Below are 19828 nucleotides of genomic sequence, written 5' to 3'. Positions count from 1 at the left end.
ATTTTCTTGTGATAGTTGATTACATTTGCTCAAAGCTTTATTGATCTGCTTGCACATTTTCTGCAGGTCAGTAATCACTTCCTGGTGCTGCATCATGAGCATCTCGGACTCAAAGTTGTCCCTGTGATAGGGCATGGTCCAAGGATCAAATAACTTTATGAATGAAGGATTCAAGAATTACATGAATTCAGACTGAATCCTGAACTACCCCAGCCTACGACATGCCACAGTCTTGCTCCTTGGTATTGGGTCCATTTGGTTCTTATTAAGCTTATTATTATGGACGCAGGGACAGCAGTGCCAGCAAACTAAACGTGGGAAATGATCTGCATGAACTCCCTGAGGGGGGTTTGAAGGAATAGACTAGCTTGCCAAGAACATTCCAGGACCCTGTGCCACGATCCAGGTTCCAACTTATACCCGTGAAGACTATTCTCCTGTTCTTAGGTAACATTTCTCAATCATAGAATCTATTGCTACATGAAAACCCAAAGGAACATGAACCGTGTTTACAGGGAAAAGAATTTATAACACACACCAGGAGATTCCCATGTGCGTCCAAGGTAAGCAGAGGTGAAATGTTGTTCTGCTCAAAGTGAGGCTCTCATCTTCATCTCTATCACGACATGGAAATTGACACAGGATAATTCTCAGGCCAAATCAGAACACAGAATACCCAGATCATAAGTGATACACACAAAATCACTCTCTCTCTCTCTCTCTCTCTCTCTCTCTCTCTCTCTCTCACACACACACACACACACACAGGCACACACACAAACTCACACAAAACTCTCTCTCTCTCTCTCTCTCTCTCTCTCTCTCTCTCTCTCAAATACAATTAGAATGCCAAATAAATATAAGGATGTGGCATTATCTCAAAATACAATGAACAAAATCAGAGAAAACCAATGATATCCTGTAGTCAATCCAGTCACACACTCTGAGGCAGTGAGGCAGCAAGTGGGATAAGGCCCCTCCAGCTGTTCACAGGACCTATTGAACTCCAAGCACCTCCAGGTCAATTACAACAATAATTGGCAAATCACAGCACCTAGAAATTCCCACAAGCCAACACCTGTCCAGTTTTCTTAAAACACACAATGAGAGCTCACACACTACTACCCTTATTCCCAGACTGTGATTCAGGCCACAGGCTATGATTTACTTTTTTTTTTTTTTTGGTTCTTTTTTTCGGAGCTGGGGACCGAACCCAGGGCCTTGAGCTTCCTAGGTAAGCGCTCTACCACTGAGCTAAATCCCCAGCCCCTATGATTTACTTTTGTAGGAGTCAAAATAGCCTGTGCCCCCATCTCATTCCTATCTGAACTTCACAATCTGATGCAATCAGGAATATGATTTTGACCATGAGGATACCCTGGAGTTGTAGCCTACTGTGATTTGAGGACATATGAGTTTAACAGACATCTCAAGACAGTTAACAAAGAACTTGCATTGTGACTACCTGTCGTTTAAATTCTTCCCAGGGTAATCTGCCAGGATTCTCTGGAGTTCTTCTCTCTCATTTTGCATCTTGTGGAGAGCAATTTTGAGGTTCTCCAAATGCTTCATCCTCTCCTCCTCAACAGGGCTTGTGGAGGGTTGGGATGATGCCTTCTGAGCAAACTCTGTAGGCAGATAAACACAAGTAAAAAGGAACATATGTGGACATAAGGTCAGGAAAAACTATGCTTAGTCTAAAACAGAAGTCTGAGGATGCATAGTTCAAGAGATACAGTGAATCCCTGAGACAGCAAGAAAGCTATCTTTAAGCTGAACTCAACTGTCCCTGTTCCCCACCATCATAGCCATATGATGACATATGCCATCATAGATATAGACCACACCTCCTAAAGCCATTCCTCTGGCACTGAAATTCTATAGCTGGCCTAAACAAGAAGAATTGGAGGCCATTTTCAGCTAATGTCTGATGTGAGGCAGGTAAGTCCTTGAGTCCAAACTGCTTAACATCTTGAATCCCTAATCATGTGTGTTCAAGTACAAAGTAACTGAGGCCTTGATATATGACCAGGAGAATATCCCTCTTGGCATCAATTACCCATGTAATCTACAGGACTGAGAATGAAGTGCTTCAACAGCCTATACTGAGAGACACACTTTGTTATTCTTACAGAGGCTCATTCTGGTATTCTTTGACACTCCTCATGACATTAAAGAGCTCCAAGTAGAGCCCCTTGACATATATCAATTCTTGGCTCTCTCAAACTAATGATCAGAAATTGTTGAGTCTGGGTCAGCCATTTGGAAACACTGAGGCTCCAAATCATACGTCCTACACCTAGAAGGGCCAGCAGAAGCCAACCTCCTCCAAGAAGCTCCCCTACCCCTGTTCCAGTGCTCACTTTTCCTTCCCCAGGACCTTTCCGTTCATCTTGTTCTCCAACGTGATAGAAGGCTGGCCTCATTCTGCCTTGGTCTGGTCTCTGCATGTATATGATTGTCCTGCCGAAATAGACTGAGGAACCCGGAGAACATGCCCGCTTCAGAACCCCTTAGGCTCTGGAGGGATATCACTCAGGCAGTTGGTGTCACCACAACACTGGTGACATCACAGAAGATTCTAGGGTTCTCCTGGATACAAGAGAATTTCCAGGGAAGACACTATCAGTGATGTCACTGGGAAATGCCATAGCTTACTTGCTAACTCCCTCTACCCAGACTGATCAGTTTCTGCACTGCCTTTTCCAGAGACTCACTTTTGAGCCAGGGAACACCCATTCGCACACTCTCCTTCCAGAGCCTCAGGGTTCTCACTATTTCATTACAACCCAGTTCCTGAGAACAGGCAGAGTTGTTTAAGGTCTAGATACAGATAGAACATCTTAGTTAACACCCAAAGATCTAAAGACCTTGGATGAGGGAGATTCTTCTCCCTGAAATGTATAAACCCAGGGTCCATGCATGTGACATATAGTCCAATTCCCATAGTTTTTAGTGTTCCCCAGAGGCCATTTTTTTCCTTACAACATTATATGAATGCAAGTTCGAGTTTATTATTTCATTGAGTGTGCCTTGAGAGGGGGCAGGGTTTCAATATATTCACCCATGATTGTTCCTGAAATCCCTGTCTTACAATCCCATTTTGTGCAATGAAAACTCCCTTTTCCTGGCAACGTAGGTGCTGAGGTACAAGGCACACATCAAATCGTATACTTTCTGTCCATTCTTATAAGTTAAAGTCCCCAAAAGTGAGGGAACTAATCCCCAGGTGAGAGACACGGAGGGGCAGAATGCAGAGAGCTGCTGGGCAAGGAAGAGCAGGAGGAAGCAGAGAAGCTGCATCGCATCATGGTGCACCAGGAGCTAGAACTGGAGTCCGACCTGGGCAACCTGCTGGCTTCTGACAGCCACCCTTGATGGTGCTGTGCCAGGCCAGGGCCTCGCTGGAGGCCGAGCTGCGTGCCCTGGAGTGGGAAAACCCGGAGCATCTCATCAACCAGCTGTGGAAGCTGCTGACCAACCGCATGGAGGAGGCGGTGGTAGTGTGCTTGCAGGATCCTGACACAGGCCTTCCCCGCAGGAAGCCACTGCTCGGCCAAGGCCACTCACTTGCTGGCAGCAGTTGGAGAGCTTTAAGGGCATCCATCTGAAGAAGAGGCCCAACCTCATGTGGGACGAGGTGAATGGCCAGTAGCGATGCCCTTGTGGCTACAAGCCTGCCCGGGATGACAGTAAGGAGTGGCTGATCAAGGTGCCTGGGAGCACCGACCCCATGGAAGACCTGTTCTCCAAAAGGATTCGGGTCAGGAAGAATGCATGGCCAAGAACTAGCTGAACCATCTGAGGAATCTGGGCCGCAAGCGCAAGATGCAGATGCCCAGTTTAGCTGGCCTGCACCTCCTGCCACCAGAGTAAGGGGGAGCTGGGCTGCACCATGCAAGTGTCCAAGGTTTCCAGTGCTTCGTTGGGACACTTCCAGGAGGGTTCTGTTCTACAACATCTCATGGGTATGCACATATTCCACATTCTGGGGAAAAACCAAAAGGTTTTCTAGTTGTATACAATTTGGAGCAAGTGTGTATTTATGCACCTACAAGCATGTGAGTGTATGTGTATGCCTATGGGCTTGTGTATATGTATACCACAAAACCCAGATTAATAGCCTCACAGATTAACATCAGCATTGTTACTAACAGTGGCTCTCGTTTATTATTAGTGCCTAATGACTATAGCAAATTATCAGGAGTCTGATCTCCTCAGGAGACTTCATGCTAGCCTAAGGCAGCAGTCTGCAAACTTGTGCTCTAAGGACCTCTTATTCCCTTTCTTGTTTTTCCTTTAATCTTTCTCTCTTTTTTGTTTATTTATTTGTTTTGTTTTTGAAGACAATGTCATAGACCACGCTGGCTTTAAACTCAGACATCTGCCTCTGCCTACTGGGTGCTGGGATTAAAGAGATGAGCCAACACTGCCAGGCATCTAAGGACCTCTTAATATTCTCAAAAATTACTAAGGACCCATAAAACTTGAAACATGATGGATAGTATCTGAATCTATATTACTCTATCATGTAGTAAGCCTAAAAAGCTTATAAAACGTAGTTGTGGGGTATTGTGGAGATGGCTTAGTTAGCTAAGTGCTTGCCATGCAAATGTGAGGACCAGAGTTTAAATCCCCATCATCCTTGTAAAACATCATCATCAAGTTGACAACAAAAACATTTTCTCAATGACTGCTGAACCCACCTTAGGGCACTCTCTCAAATGAATGCTCTTTTTATCTTCAGAATATTTTTAATTACATGCATATGTGTGAGTGTGCACACATGCATGTAGACACACACACAAACAGACATGTACACACATGATTCGAAAATGCACATGAAGGAAGGAGAGAACAAACTCCCATGAGTTAACTTCTGACTTCCACATGTGTGCCATGATGCCTCTAACCCTAAACATATAAAATAAATAAACTTTTTAAAATTTAAATGTATAGTGTTTCTTTTAATTATACAAGACCCATTTCTTTATCAAGTATTCTTGCATGGTTGGAATTTTGGTTGGAATTCATTTCACCACAATTCTGAGGACAAAACCAACAAATATATACCACATCTGTGAAATGCTTGACTCTAAACCAATTTAAAGTTATGAGCTGAGTCATATCCATTTGGTAGATATAGGATCTCATCCTGCCTACCTCATCCAGCACTGAGTGAGATACACAATGAGAAAAACATCCTATGCATCAGCACAGACTGTAAGGGAGAAGAATGATTAATTCTCAAGGAGAGCTTGGCAGGTTAAAGGGGCACCTCCTGCTGAGCAAATGATACACACATTAATTATCAAGTGTTTACAATATCCCAGAACCTGTTCTTGAAGCTATCTTCACTCCATCTCATTCCGGCTTGAGAATCATGGAAAGCAGGCGCAGTGCCTTTCCCATAAAACTAGGAAAACTAGATGTAGATGTCTATCTACATCTTCCCTGAAAGACACCAATCTGAAGAGAGGATTCTAACCTGGATGCTTAGACCTTAGGCACCATCTCAAAGAGACCCCTAAAAAGGGTTCTATTTAAGCTGATTTGAAGGACAGTGCTGTTTGGCTGTTTAACCCATTTCTAGGTTTGTAAAATGAAGACAATGACTGTGTACCCACAAGTCTTTTGTAAGAAGAACATGAAAACCTTAAAAGCCACAGGACTGTGCCAGGGAAGTGAAGGGTCTAAGTGGTCACGGTCACCACTATTACTGCTGGCATCGTGAAGCAGGAATGAGAGAGACGGTCTCCATACAGCAGTGACAGGTGAGAGGTGAGTCTAACGTAAGTCAAGTTCCTCATGCTCCTGATTGAAATAACCAAGACACTGATGTGCTGTAGAGATTGGAGTCAGGAGGTTGATTCTAGGAATGTGTGTCTTTTCTGAGAGTTCCTGGGTGGCTTTCAGTGCTCTTAACCACAGTTACTCCTACTGATAATGATTCTGAAGTTTGTGTCCCATTAGGGTCAATTTGTTTCATTGTGGATTTAGAATCTAGTAGGTATGGGAGGTCTAATGCCATAACAAAAAGTATCCAGTCTCAGAATGGTGGTCTGGGGTTGTTCTGATCTAGGTAGGAATGTTACCTGAAAGGCAGCAGAGAGAGAGAGAGAGTCGTGATTTGAGGCACGTCACAGAGCTCTGAGGAAACTACAGGGACACAAGTGACATGAGGGCATAGGTGGAGGCTGAACACAGGAAAGTAGGGGTCTACCTTTAGGGTACCTCCTGCTCCCATCTTATATAGAATCTACTTTAAACAAAAGACTAATTCACATGAGATGGCCAGGTCTTTCATCTGATGACCTCATACATTTTAGTGATCATATTTCCTGTCTCTTTCCTTCTATTCAAAACACCATTTCACTGGTGTGTCCATGTGTCTGTTAGTTACTTTTACACAAACTAATAATAGTGGACAGAAGCTAAACATGACTGAATAAAGTATGCATATGAAGACACTAGCTAAAGATTTTGTGTGGGTTTGAGGGGCCAAGGTAGGAGAATGCTAGAGAGTGAGGCAGAAGAGGGTGGGTGGGTGGGGGAGCATCCTCATCAAAGCAGGGGCATGGGGCATTGGGGTGGGATAGCGGGTTTGTGGAGGGGAAACCAGGATGGGAGATGACATTAGAAATGTAAATAAAGTAACCAAAACAAAAGTAAAAATACAGAAGAAAACTATTTGTGTGGGGAAGCCTGGAGTCTTTGATCTGAGAATGCAGGCCTTGAGGGAGTCAGTGAGCTGGGTCTCCCTATGTTCCTCAGGCTTCTCTTTACAGGCTCCTTGCCCATATCCATCAGCCATAGGGTGAAAATTTCAGGCTAAGACAAACAAAATAATAGAATTCCTTCCTTCTGATAGCCTTTATCTTTACCTGTGGGATGATTTTTCCTCTATAACAGTATCGTGCTTACTATGAAGGCTTTAAACTTGTGGACAGAGCTGAAGGAGACTCGGAAGACCTCCAAGCCTTGCGTTTTCTGTCTGTGATTTCCATCGTGGACCCCTGGATCTTCATCATTTTCAGGACTTCAGTATTCTGGATGTTATTTCACAAGGTTTTCACAAGACCTCTGATCTACAGAAACCGGTGCACCCTTTCCTGGTGAGCTAACATGGAATCCACTTTGTGATGGCTTTGTATGTTCTGGTAATCTGAAAATACAGCACACATTCAGGCAAAGAACCATGGTAGGAAATCCTTTCAATTTAAATCCTGAAAAATTACCTCCCATGGGGAGATAGAGAGATGCATCAGCCCTGGAGAGCCTTTATTTTTCTTTTGGAGGACAGGACAGCACCCATATCAGGTGCCTCACAACCACTGTAACTCCAACTCCAGGGCATCTGACACCACTGGCCTCCATAAACACCTGCACTCTAGTGCATATAACCACATGTGAGCACACACACACACACACACACAAAGAGAGAGAGAGAGACTTAAATGTAATTAAAGTAAATTTAAAATATCTCCCATAATTAAGACATCTACTTTTAAAAGTAACCAACTTAACAACATGTTGTCTCTGGTTGCTGCCCTCACAGAGAGCTCAAAAGCAACCCCCCACGAGCAAACTTGAGCCATGGGACCACAGGTAAGACCAACTTTTCTGCTCCAAGCGACCTGCCTGGTAGTCTCAGGACACACAGAGGCAAAATTTCTCTGGGACTGGACACTTCCGGTTTTTAGCTGGAGCCACAACCTCGGTGATCCCAGCCAGCACTCACTGCTCCCAAACCCCTTGGGAGAGAGAGCTCACCGCCCAGACAGGTGGGCACTCCTGAGACTGCAGAGTGGGAGAGACCACCAATACTGCCCACCCCAGCCCACATCCCTGGCCCAAGAGGAAACTGTATACGGCCTCTGGGAAACGGACGATAGGGGCACTGGAGCTGCAGGTCCCCTGCGCTCCAGACACAGCCCAGACCCGAAGGGACCAGATCAACAGTTCTCTGGACCCAAATCCCATGGGAGGGAGAGCTAAACCTACAGAGGGGCTGAAGAAGCAGGGAAGATGCCTGGGAAGCAGGAAGAGACTACACTCTGCCCACATTTCTGACTCCAGAGGAAAACACCTAATGCCATCTGGGACCCCAGTGCATGGGGGCTCCCGGAAAAGGCTGTGCCGGCCGGCCCTCCTGGTTGCACACCTCAGAGACAAAGATAGACACTACCTCAGAGTGAAAGGCTGGAAAAAACTTTCCAAGCAAATGGTCAGAAGAAGCAAGATGGAGTAGCCATTCTAATATCAAATGAAATCGATTTTCAACTAAAAGTCATCAAAAAAAATAAGGAAGGACACGTCATATTCATCAAAGGAAAATCCACCAAGATGAACTCTCAATCCTAAATATCTATGCCCCAAATACAAGGGCACCTACATACATAAAAGAAACCTTACTAAAACTCAAAACACACATTGCACCTCACACAATAATAGTAGGAGATTTCAACACCCCACTCTCATCAATGGACAGATCATGGAAACAGAAATTAAACAGAGACATAGACAGACTAAGAGAAGTCATGAACCAAATGGACTTAACAGATATTTATAGAACATTCTATCCTAAAGCAAAAGGATATACATTCTTCTCAGCTCCTCATGGTACTTTCTCCAAAATTGACCATATAATTGATCATAAAACAGGCCTCAATAGATACAGAAAGATAGAAATAATCCCATGCGTCCCACTAGACCACCATGGGCTAAGCTGGTCTTCAATAACAATAAGGGAAGAACTCCCACATATACATGGAAGTTGAACAATGCTCTACTCAACGATAACCTGGTCAAGGAAGAAATAAAAAAAAAGAAATTAAAGACTTCTTAGATATAATGAAAATGAAGGTACAACATACCCAAACTTATGGGACACAATGAAAGCTGTGCTAAGAGGAAAACTCATAGCTCTGAGTGCCTGCAGAAAGAAACATGAGAGGGAATATGTCAGCAGCTTGACAGCACACCTAAAAGCTCTAGAACAAAATGAAGCAAATACACCCAGGAGGAGTAGAAGGCAGGAAATAATCAAACTCAGAGCTGAAATCAACCAAGTAGAAACAAAAAGGACCATAGAAAGAATCAACAGAACCAAGAGTTGGTTCTTTGAGAAAATCAACAAGAGAGATAAACCCTTAGCCAGCCTAACGAGAGGACACAGAGAGTGTGTCCAAATTAACAAAATTAGAAATGAAAAGGGAGACATAATTACAGAATCAGAGGAAATTCAAAAAATCATCAGATCCTACTACAAAAGCCTATATTCAACCAAACTTGAAAATCTGCAGGAAATGGACAATTTCCTAGACAGATACCAAGTACCGAAGTTTAACCAGGAAGAAATAAACCATTTAAACAACCCCATAACTCCCAACAAAATAAAAGCAGTCATTAAAGGTCTCCCAACCAAAAAGAGCCCAGGTCCAGACGGGTTTAGTGCAGAATTCTATCAGACCTTCATAGAAGACCTCATACCAATACTATCCAAACTATTCCACAAAATTGAAACAGATGGAGCGCTACCGAACTCCTTCTATGAAGCCACAATTACTCTTATACCTAAACCACACAAAGACCCAACAAAGAAAGAGAACTTCAGACCAATTTCCCTTATGAATATCGATGCAAAAATACAAAATTAAATTCTGACAAACCAAATCCAAGAGCACATCAAAACAATCATCCACCATGATCAAGTTGGCTTCATTCCAGGCATGCAAGGATGGTATAATATATGGAAAGCCATCAACGTGATCCATTATATAAACAAACTCAAAGATCAAAACCACATGATCATTTCATTACATGCTGAGAAAGCATTTGACAAAATTCAACACCCCTTCATGATAAAAGTCCTGGAAAAATAGGAATTCAAGGCCCATACCTAAACATAGTAAAAGCCATATACAGCAAACCAGTTGCTAATATTAAACTAAATGGAGAGAAACTTGAAGCAATCCCACTAAAATCAGGGACTAGACAAGGCTGCCCACTCTCTCCCTACTTATTCAATATAGTTCTTGAAGTTCTAGCCAGAGCAATCAGACAACAAAAGGAGATCAAGGGGATACAGATTGGAAAAGAAGAGGTCAAAATATCACTATTTGCAAATGATATGATAGTATATTTAAGTGATCCCAAAAGTTCCACCAGAGAACTTCTAAACCTGATAAACACCTTCAGCAAAGTGGCTGGGTATAAAATTAACTCAAATAAATCAGTTGCCTTACTCTATACAAAAGAGAAACAAGCCGAGAAAGAAATTAGGGAAATGACACCCTTCATAATAGTCCCAAATAATATAAAATACCTCAGTGTGACTTTAACCAAACAAGTAATAGATCTGTATAAGAACTTCAAGACACTGAAGAAAGAAATTGAGGAAGACCTCAGAAGATGGAAAGATCTCCCATGCTCATGGTTTGGTAGGATTAATATAGTAAAAATGGCCATTTTACCAAAATTTATCTACAGATTCAATGCAATCCCCATCAAAATCCCAATCCAATTCTTCAGAGAGTTAGACAGAACAATTTGCAAATTCATCTGGAATTACAAAAACCCAGGATAGCTAAAACTATTCTCAACAATAAAAGGACTTCAGGGGGAATCACTATCCCTGAAGTCAAGCAGTATTACAGAGCAACAGTGATAAAAACTGTATGGTATTGGTACAGAGACAGACAGATAGACCAGTGGAATAGAATTGAAGACCCAGAAATGAACCCACACACCTATGGTCACTTGATTTTTGACAAAGGAGCCAAAACCATCCAATGGAAAAAAGATAGCATTTTCAGCAAATGGTGCAGGTTCAACTGGAGGTCAGCATGTAGAAGAATGCAGATCGATCCATGATTATCACCGTGTACAAAGCTTAAGTCCAAGTGGATCAAGGACCTCCACATCAAACCAGATACACTCAAACTAATAGAAGAAAAACTAGGGAAGCATCTGGAACACATGGGCACTGGAAAAAATTTCCTGAACAAAACACCAATGGCTTATGCTCTAAGATCAAGAATGGACAAATGGGATCTCATAAAACTGCAAAGCTTCTGTAAGGCAAAGGACACTGTGGTTAGGACAAAACGGCAACCAACAGATTGGGAAAAGATCTTTACCAATCCTACAACTGATAGAGGGCTTATATCCAAAATATACAAAGAAATCAAGAAGTTAGACTGCAAGGAGACAAATAACCCTATTAAAAAATGGAGTTCAGAGCTAAGCAAAGAATTCACAGCTGAGGAATGCCGAATGGCTGAGAAACACCTAAAGAAATGTTCAACATGTTTAGTCATAAGGGAAATGCAAATCAAAACAACCCTGAGATTTCACCTCACACCAGTGAGAATGGCTAAGATCAAAAACTCAGGTGACAGCAGATGCTGGCGAGGATGTGGAGAAAGAGGAACACTCCTCCATTGTTGGTGGGATTGCAGACTGGTACAACCATTCTAGAAATCAGTCTGGAGGTTCCTCAGGACATGGAGGACATTGAACTACCTGAGGATCCAGCTATACCTCTCTTGGGCATATACCCAAAAGATGCCCCAACATATAAAAAAGACACGTCCTCCACTATGTTCATCGCAGCCTTATTTATAATAGCCAGAAGCTGGAAAGAACCCAGATGCCCTTCAACAGAGGAATGGATACAGAAAATGTGGTACATCTACACAATGGAATATTACTCAACTATCAAAAACAATGACTTTATGAAATTCCTAGACAAATGGATGGAAATGGAAAATATCATCCTGAGTGAGGTAACCCAATCACAGAAGAACACACATGGTATGCACTCATCGACAAGTGGCTATTAGCCCAAATGCTTGAATTGTACTAGATGCACAGAACACTTGAAACTCAAGTGACCAAAATGCGAATGCTTCACTCCTTCTTTAAAAGGGGAACAAGAATACCCTTGCCAGGGAATATGGAGGCAAAGTTTAAAACAGAGGCAGAAGGAACACCCATTTGGAGCCTGCCCCACATGTGGCCCATATATATACAGCCACCCAATTAGACAAGATGGATGAAGCAAAGAAGTGCAGGCCGACAGGAATGGGATGTAGATCTCTCCTGAGAGACACAGTCAGAATACAGCAAATACATAGGGGAATGTCAGCAGCAAACCACTGAACTGAGAACGGGACCACCGTTGAAGGAATCAGAGAAAGGACTGGAACAGCTTGAAGGGGCTTGAGACCCCATATGAACAACAATGCCAACCAACCAGAGCTTCCAGGGACTAAGCCACTACCCAAAGACTATACATGGACTGACCCTGGGCTCCAACCTCATAGGTAGCCATGAATAGCCTAGTAAGAGCACCAGTGGAAGGGGAAGCCCTTGGTCCTGCCAAGACTGAACCCCCAGTGAACGTGATTGTTGGGGGAGGGCGGTAATGGGGGGAGGATGGGGAGGGGAAACCCACATAGAAGGGGAGGGGTAGGGGTTAGCGGGATGTTGGCCCTGAAACTGGGAAGGGGAATAACAATCGAAATGTCAGTAAGTAAGACTCAAGTTAATAAAGGTAAAAAAAAAAAAAAAACCTAAAAAAAAAAAAAAACAACCAATGTGTTGTTACTCTGTCTCCATACAATGTGTTGTTACTCTGTGTCCATAAACCCTTTTAGTCTATTTTTAAAAATGTACTATTAACAGCCACTAAAATTTGTATGCTGTAAACAATATTAACAGTTTTATAGCAATGATTTTAATTGTCTCAACATTTGTACCTGATAGATCTAAATGTTTAGGGCAGTCTTAATACCTATGGGTTTTTATTGAAATACAGTAGAAACAATACTGTTTCACTATATGTTTGTAATTTTGCAGTGGGAATTTCTGAAGAAGCCTAGCAATGTCTCCCATGTTTTTACAGTAAAGGCTAACTTAGTTTGTATCATCGTTGCTCCTTTTTGTTGTTGGTTTGTTTTGTTTTGTTTGTTTGTTTTTGTCGAATGATCTAAGAATAATCTGAATTATAGACATATTTCAGAGGAATGAACTGGGAAACTAGACCAGGTCAGGCATTTGGAGCGACCATTTCAGAGGCTCACTGCCACAGGTGAAGACCTACAACTGCCATGTAGTTAAACGAGTCAAGATGCAAGTAGGACCAACAACTCAAAGTGGAAAAAAGGAAACTGATATTTTGAAGTCTGGTCTGGAGGCAGGGATGGTGGGGGAGGGGGTCAATAATTTGCATGATGAGTCTAAGATTTTCAATTCAGGAAACCTTCATTTTCACATTGATGGATTCTTTGAAGAAGAGGATTTATGTTTCTTGGGAGAACACTGGTGTGTGACTTACCAAAGAGCTGTATTATTTACCAATTTCAGCTGTGTGAACTCAGGGCATTTAGCACAGTAAGAGGCCCACTCAGGACATAACCGCTGTGGAGGGCGATGGCAATGGTCTTCACAGCTGCATATTACAGCTTCGGTCTGCTGTTAGTAGAGGGAATAAAATGTTACTTGGGGCTTCTGTGAGCTCTGATAGCGGAACCAGAGCAAAGCATGGCTCAGAAGGACACTGAGGGTACTTTAATTGCTCACTTATGAGACCACAAGGGTCAGCAACACTATGTGTGGTCCAAAGAGAAAGGGGAGCATGGGCTGCCCCTGCACTGGGAGAGAAGGTTCTAGATAGAGAACACAGCAAGAACTCTCAGCATTTGTAGATCAAGAGATGGGGGTAAGATAGAGTTTTTGAGTCCCTGAGCATCCTGATATTCAGATGCTTAACTGGTCTCAAGGTCTGCAGCAGGCAATCTCTTCCAAAGGCAAGAGGAGCTCCCTCCTTCCAGTTCAGCAGAAAACCAATTTTCTAATCTCTGTTTTGCCTGAAAACTCAGAGATAGTAGTGGCTTAACTAATGTCTGTCTGTCTGTAAGTTTGTATGTATGTGTGTTTGTATGCATGTATGTTTGTATTATATATTATGTACGTATGTGTGTATGTATGTATGCATGCATGTATGCATGTTTGTATGTGTGTATGTTTGTATGTATGTATGCATGTTTGTGTGTATGTATGTATATATATTATGTATGTATGTGTGTGTATGTATGTATGTATGTATGTATGTGTAGCAAAACTGAAAAAGCCAAACTAGGAATAAAGGAAAAATAAATTGGGAGTATGACACAGTTGAAAAATGTTCTTGGTTTTGGTTTATCTTGTGTTTCTATCTTTAATGTAAATGATGAATCTTTCTTCTGGTCTTGAGTAGGGCTATCTTTTTGTGTCCTACTGTTTGAAGGTGTGCTATAGTAATTGCTAGAGGATTTGATAAAGTGCCAGATGAATCCATAAATGTATTTTATAAGATTTTTCAAAGAAATATGCTTTTTGATGTAAAAGAAAAGCATCTGATTTTGTTTTTATGGCAAATAATTGGCAAGCAATATTTCAATCTCTAGCTTTGCAAGTGTGGATTTTTCCGAAGTAGGTCTTAATATTACCTAAACATAATTCCCTAGGCGTATCCAAGAGCCTGGTGTTCCTGTTTGTTTTACATGAAATGCTGATAAGCTGCTCTGATAATAGCCATGTGCAGTTACCGTCCACTGTGTAGGGATCCTCACTGGTTGATCAGTAAAGTATTAAATCCCTGACACAGACCCCATGCACAGCAGTTGGCTAGGTGCACGTTGCTCCTTGTCCACTAGAGGGAGACAAGACTCAATGGCTGTAATGCCAATGGAGATTCTCAGTAGCAATGTGCTCCTGCCGTGCTAAGATGTCTCCAGCAGAGCCAACATGTCTGAAGAACTTCTCAGGGAGCAGGTGTTTCCTTAAAGCACTGAAAATGGCTACACAGGACAACTGAAATCGGAAAGGACATTCAAAGACAGTACACAGAGGATGGAACACATATCCTTGAGAAATGTAGAAAACCATGCAGCCTGACCACAGAAATACAGAAGCTGAATTAAACGATGGAGGGTCAAGCAAAACAGTGTGACTTACAGGAAGGTTATTGAGATGTAAATATTCATCATCATCTGGGAAGTTTGTCAATTACTACATCATTTCTTGATAGCAGCCTTGCTACAGATACACTAAGAGCCTAAAAAGATCTAGGGTGCCAGCATGTGCAACCTGAAATTTCATTCCAAAAGAAGAACTAGAGATATTGTCAAAATTACATTTTAAAAAATTGTAGCCTTACGTTAAGTAGAAGAAAAGAAGGAAAGAAATGAAAGATACTAACAGGATAAGGACTAAACAAACAAATTCAAACACACATTTATATACAAACTACTTATAGTTGTGACTACTAAATATATCCACAAAGAAAATGTCTTGTAAAAATAAATCAAAAGCATGAATCACAGGTGCTCTTGTCCATAATTCTTTATGTTTTCAAAGATTTGAGATGATAAGTATTCCTTTTACATGAAAGTATATATATATACTTTATTATCTTTATTAACTTGAGTATTTCTTATTTACATTTCGATTGTTATTCCCCTTCCCAGTTTCCAGGCCAACATCCCGCTAACCCCTTCCCCTCCCCTTCTCGATGGGTGTTCCCCTCCCCATTCTCCCCCCATTACCGCTCTTCCCCCCAACAATCACGTTCACTGGGGGTTCAGTCTTGGCAGGACCAAGGGCTTCCCCTTCCACTGGTGCTCTTACTAGGCTATTCATAGCTACCTATGAGGTTGGAGCCCAGGGTCAGTCCATGTATAGTCTTTGGGTAGTGGCTTAGTCCCTGGAAGCTCTGGTTGGTTGGCATTGTTGTTCATATGGGGTCTCAAGCCCCTTCAAGCTCTTCCAGTCCTTTCTAAGATTCCTTCAACAGGGGTCCCGTTCCCAGTTCAGTGGTTTAATGATGGCATTCACCTATGTATTTGCTGTATTCTGGCTGTGCCTCTCAGGAGAGATCTACATCTGGTTCCTGTAAGCCTGCACTTCTTTGCTTCATCCATCTTGTCTAGTTTTGTGGCTGTATATGTATGGGCCATATGTGGGGCAGGTTCTGAATGGGTGTTCCTTCTGCCTCTGTTCTAAACTTTGGCTCCCTATTCCCTCCCAAGGGTATTCTTATTCCCCTTTTAAAGGAGTGAAGCATTCACATTTTGGTCATCCTTCTTGCGTTTCATGTGTTCTGTGCATCTAGGGTAATTCAAGCACTTGGGCTAATAGCCACTTATCAATGAGTGCATACCATGTGTGTTTTTCTGTGATTGGGTTACCTCACTCAGGATATATTTTCCAGTTCCATCCATTTGCCTATGAATTTCATAAAGTCATTGTTTTTGATAGCTGAGTAATATTCCATTGTGTAGATGTACCACATTTTCTGTATCCATTCCTCTGTTGAAGGGCATCTGGGTTCTTTCCAGCTTCTGGCCATTATAAATAAGGCTGCTATGAACACAGTGGAGCACGTGTCTTTTTCATATGTTGGAGCATCTTTTGGGTATATGCCCAAGAGAGGTATAGCTGGATCCTCAGGTAGTTTAATGTCCTCCATGTCCTGAGGAACCTCCAGACTGATTTCTAGAATGGTTGTACCAGTCTGCAATCCCACCAACAATGGAGGAGTGTTCCTCTTTCTCCACATCCTCGCCAGCATTTGCTGTCACCTGAGTTTTTGATCTTAGCCATTCTCACTGGTGTGAGGTGAAATCTCAGGGTTGTTTTGATTTGCATTTCCCTTATGACTAAACATGTTGAACATTTCTTTAGGTGTTTCTCAGCCATTCGGCATTCCTCAGCTGTGAATTCTTTGTTTAGCTCTGAACCCCATTTTTTAATAGGGTTATTTGTCTCCCTGCGGTCTAACTTCTTGAGTTCTTTGTATATTTTGGATATAGCCCTCTGTCAGTTGTAGGATTTGTAAAGATCTTTTCCCAATCTGTTGGTTGCCATTTTGTCCTAACCACAGTGTCCTTTGCCTTACAGAAGCTTTGCAGTTTTATGAGATCCCATTTGTCCATTCTTGATCTTAGAGCATAAGCCATTGGTGTTTTGTTCAGGAAATTTTTCCCAGTGCCCATGTGTTTGAGATTCTTCCCCACTTTTTCTTCTATTAGTTTGAGTGTATCTGGTTTGATGTGGAGGTCCTTGATCCACTTGGACTGAAGCTTTGTACAGGGTGATAAGCATGGATCGATCTGCATTCTTCTACATGTTGACCTCCAGTTGAACCAGCACCATTTGCTGAAAATGCTATCTTTTTTCCATTTGATGGTTTTGGCTCCTTTGTCAAAAATCAAGTGCCCATAGGTGTGTGGGTTCATTTCTGGGTCTTCAATTCTGTTCCATTGATCTATCTGTCTGTCTCTGTACCAATACCATGCAGTTTTTATCACTATTTATCAAGTAATACTGCTTGAGTTCAGGGATAGTGATTCCCCCTGAAGTCCCAAGCCACTACCTCAAGACTATACATGGACTGACCCTGGACTCTGACCTCATAGGTAGCAATTAATATCCTAGTAAGATCACCAGTGGAAGGGGAAGCCCTTGTTCCTGCTAAGACTGAACCCCCAGTGAACGTGATTGTTGGGGAGATGGTGGCAAAGGGGGGAGGATGGGGAACACCCATAAAGAAGGGGAGGGGCAGGGGTTAGGGGGATGTTGGCCCGGAAACCGGGAAAGGGAATAACACTCGAAATGTAAATAAGAAATACTTCAGTTAATAAAAAAAGTAATAAAAAAAGGAGTTCTGCACAGGCATGTCCAGAGGTTAACCTAAATCTAGTAATGCCTTATAGAATAGAGCTAATAATCAAATGATCTTCCACTTGGGTGCCTAGAGGTGTGTCTCCAGGGAGATTCCAGGTCCTGTCAAGTTGATGATCAAGAAACACTAACCAACATGCAAACTATGAAGACAAGTTATTCATTTAGACTCAAGCCTACTTGGCATGTAAGGAAAGTAAAAATTCCATAATTATCAAAACCTGAACAACCTCCTCACTTACCAGTCAAGCAGGTTAGACCAACACCTCTGAAACTGTGGCCTGGACAAGCAACAGTATCTTCATTACCTGGGAATTATCAGAAATGCAAATTTTAACTCTACTAAGTCTATTCTCTGGATGAAGCCAATCACCTCCTCTCAGTGGACTGCCTGGAATGGATGGCTTTCTTTTCCCAGAATGGCCTCCAGGTGTAGCAAAGCTAAGTTTGCAGCTAATTGCAGTTGGGTGTTTGGGGCTTCCTTTTCCTGCCCTTCACAATTACCTGACTTAGTAAAAAGAATCAGCAGGCCCCATCTATCATTGACAAGGGGACCATTCCAGTCTTTGAGAAAAAGAAAGATTTAAAAATCACTATAGTCTTGAATATCATCACAATGAAGGTAACTAGATCTTACCATGCCCCAGCAAAGAATCTACAAAATCAGAAAGCTTGATTTTTTGTGTTATTTCTATTACCAGAATGCTAAAACTAAGAAGGACTAAACAGGTGACCCAGGTGACATATAGAACAACATATTTAATTGGGGACTTGCAATTTCAGAGTTTTAGAGCAAGAACATGTGGCATGAACAGCTGAGAGCTCTGATGTTGATGAAGAAGTAGAAGAAAACAAATGCTAACTGGGAATGGTGGGGGCCTTTGCAACCTTAAAATCCACTCCCAGTAACACACCTCCATCTCGGGTCCAGACCTTGAAACACTGGTGGTCTTGGAGTCCCCTAGAGCTGGAAACAATGTAATGGTCAAGAACTCCGAGAGTTGTACAACCTGAGATGTTCCTCATGAACTCTCTTTGATGGACTGCTGGCCAATGCTTCAAAAGAATCTGACAGCTCCAGTCCAAATAAGGAATAAAATTGAAAGTTGCCTGGTTTGTCACCTCTAGAGTTAAGTCCCGTTAAGGCACCTTCTGTTTAGGATGCTAATGAGATGCAGGTGGTGAGGATCTAGGACTGGGTTCCATATGGTCTCCTCAGGTGCATGAATGTATGGCTGGGACCCAGACAATTTTCTCTATGTATTTATCTCTCTGTATATTTCTGTCAGTTCTATTGATTGGAGACAAAGATCTAAAAAAGAAGGGAAGTGAGACCTCCTGGGAAAACAGCTACTGCTGCCCCTTGGATGATACACAACTTCCCACAGGCTCGTGGGTCATGCTGGCCCATCCATGCTGCACCCCTCTTCTGGCAGAAACTGTGGCTGCAAGCTGGTGCTACTGTTGCTATGGTGATGCCAGCTGTAGGGGCTCCTGAGTAGTATTATGGGTGGTGGACACAGGCCCAGAAAGAGTTTTGTGGAGTAGGATGGCTATGATGAATGTCTCTGGCACTGTGACCCTGGAAGAGGCTAGTGGCCTATCTATCCAGAAGACTTGATCTTGTTTGGCCTACTTGTTTGTGAGCAGTTGCTGCTACAACCATACTAATAAATAAATTGACTTCGTGCCAGGAGCTGTTATTAACTTACATCTTCATCGTTGTAATGGACCTCCTGAGGGGAACCGCAGTACATGGATGCATAACATTTAAATAACCCATTATAAGGCATATCTTCTGGGCCAGTCCCATATATGACTTAATAAAATGATAGCCATCAGCCCAGCCAACCCACTACCAGATGATAACATCTTTAGACCCAACCATTCTACTGTTTGTTTTAAAACATCTACTTGATGCTGAAGTCTACTGTCAATTTTAGTTTGCTCTATCCATAACTCATGTGAATCTTTCTGCCAGTCTTCAACAAAATGCTTTGTCTGAATAGATGTTTTTAATGCTATGCTGGAAACTGCTGCCAAAGTAGCAACAGAAATAAGGCTTAAAATAGTAGCTACAGGGGCTGGAGAGATGGCT

General features: G+C 42.3%; 1 pseudogene; it reads left to right on the top strand.

Moving 5' to 3' along the window:
* Positions 1-2494: 2494 nt before the first annotated feature.
* LOC148006464 (ribosome biogenesis regulatory protein homolog) lies at positions 2495-4015 on the top strand (annotated as a pseudogene).
* The last annotated feature ends 15813 nt before the right edge of the window (positions 4016-19828 follow it).

This window comes from Rattus norvegicus, chromosome 3, assembly GCF_021556685.1.
Source record: "Rattus norvegicus strain SHRSP/BbbUtx chromosome 3, alternate assembly SHRSP_T2T, whole genome shotgun sequence".
Classification (NCBI taxonomy): Eukaryota; Metazoa; Chordata; class Mammalia; order Rodentia; family Muridae; genus Rattus; species Rattus norvegicus.
This window is presented reverse-complemented; position numbering and strand designations above follow the sequence as displayed.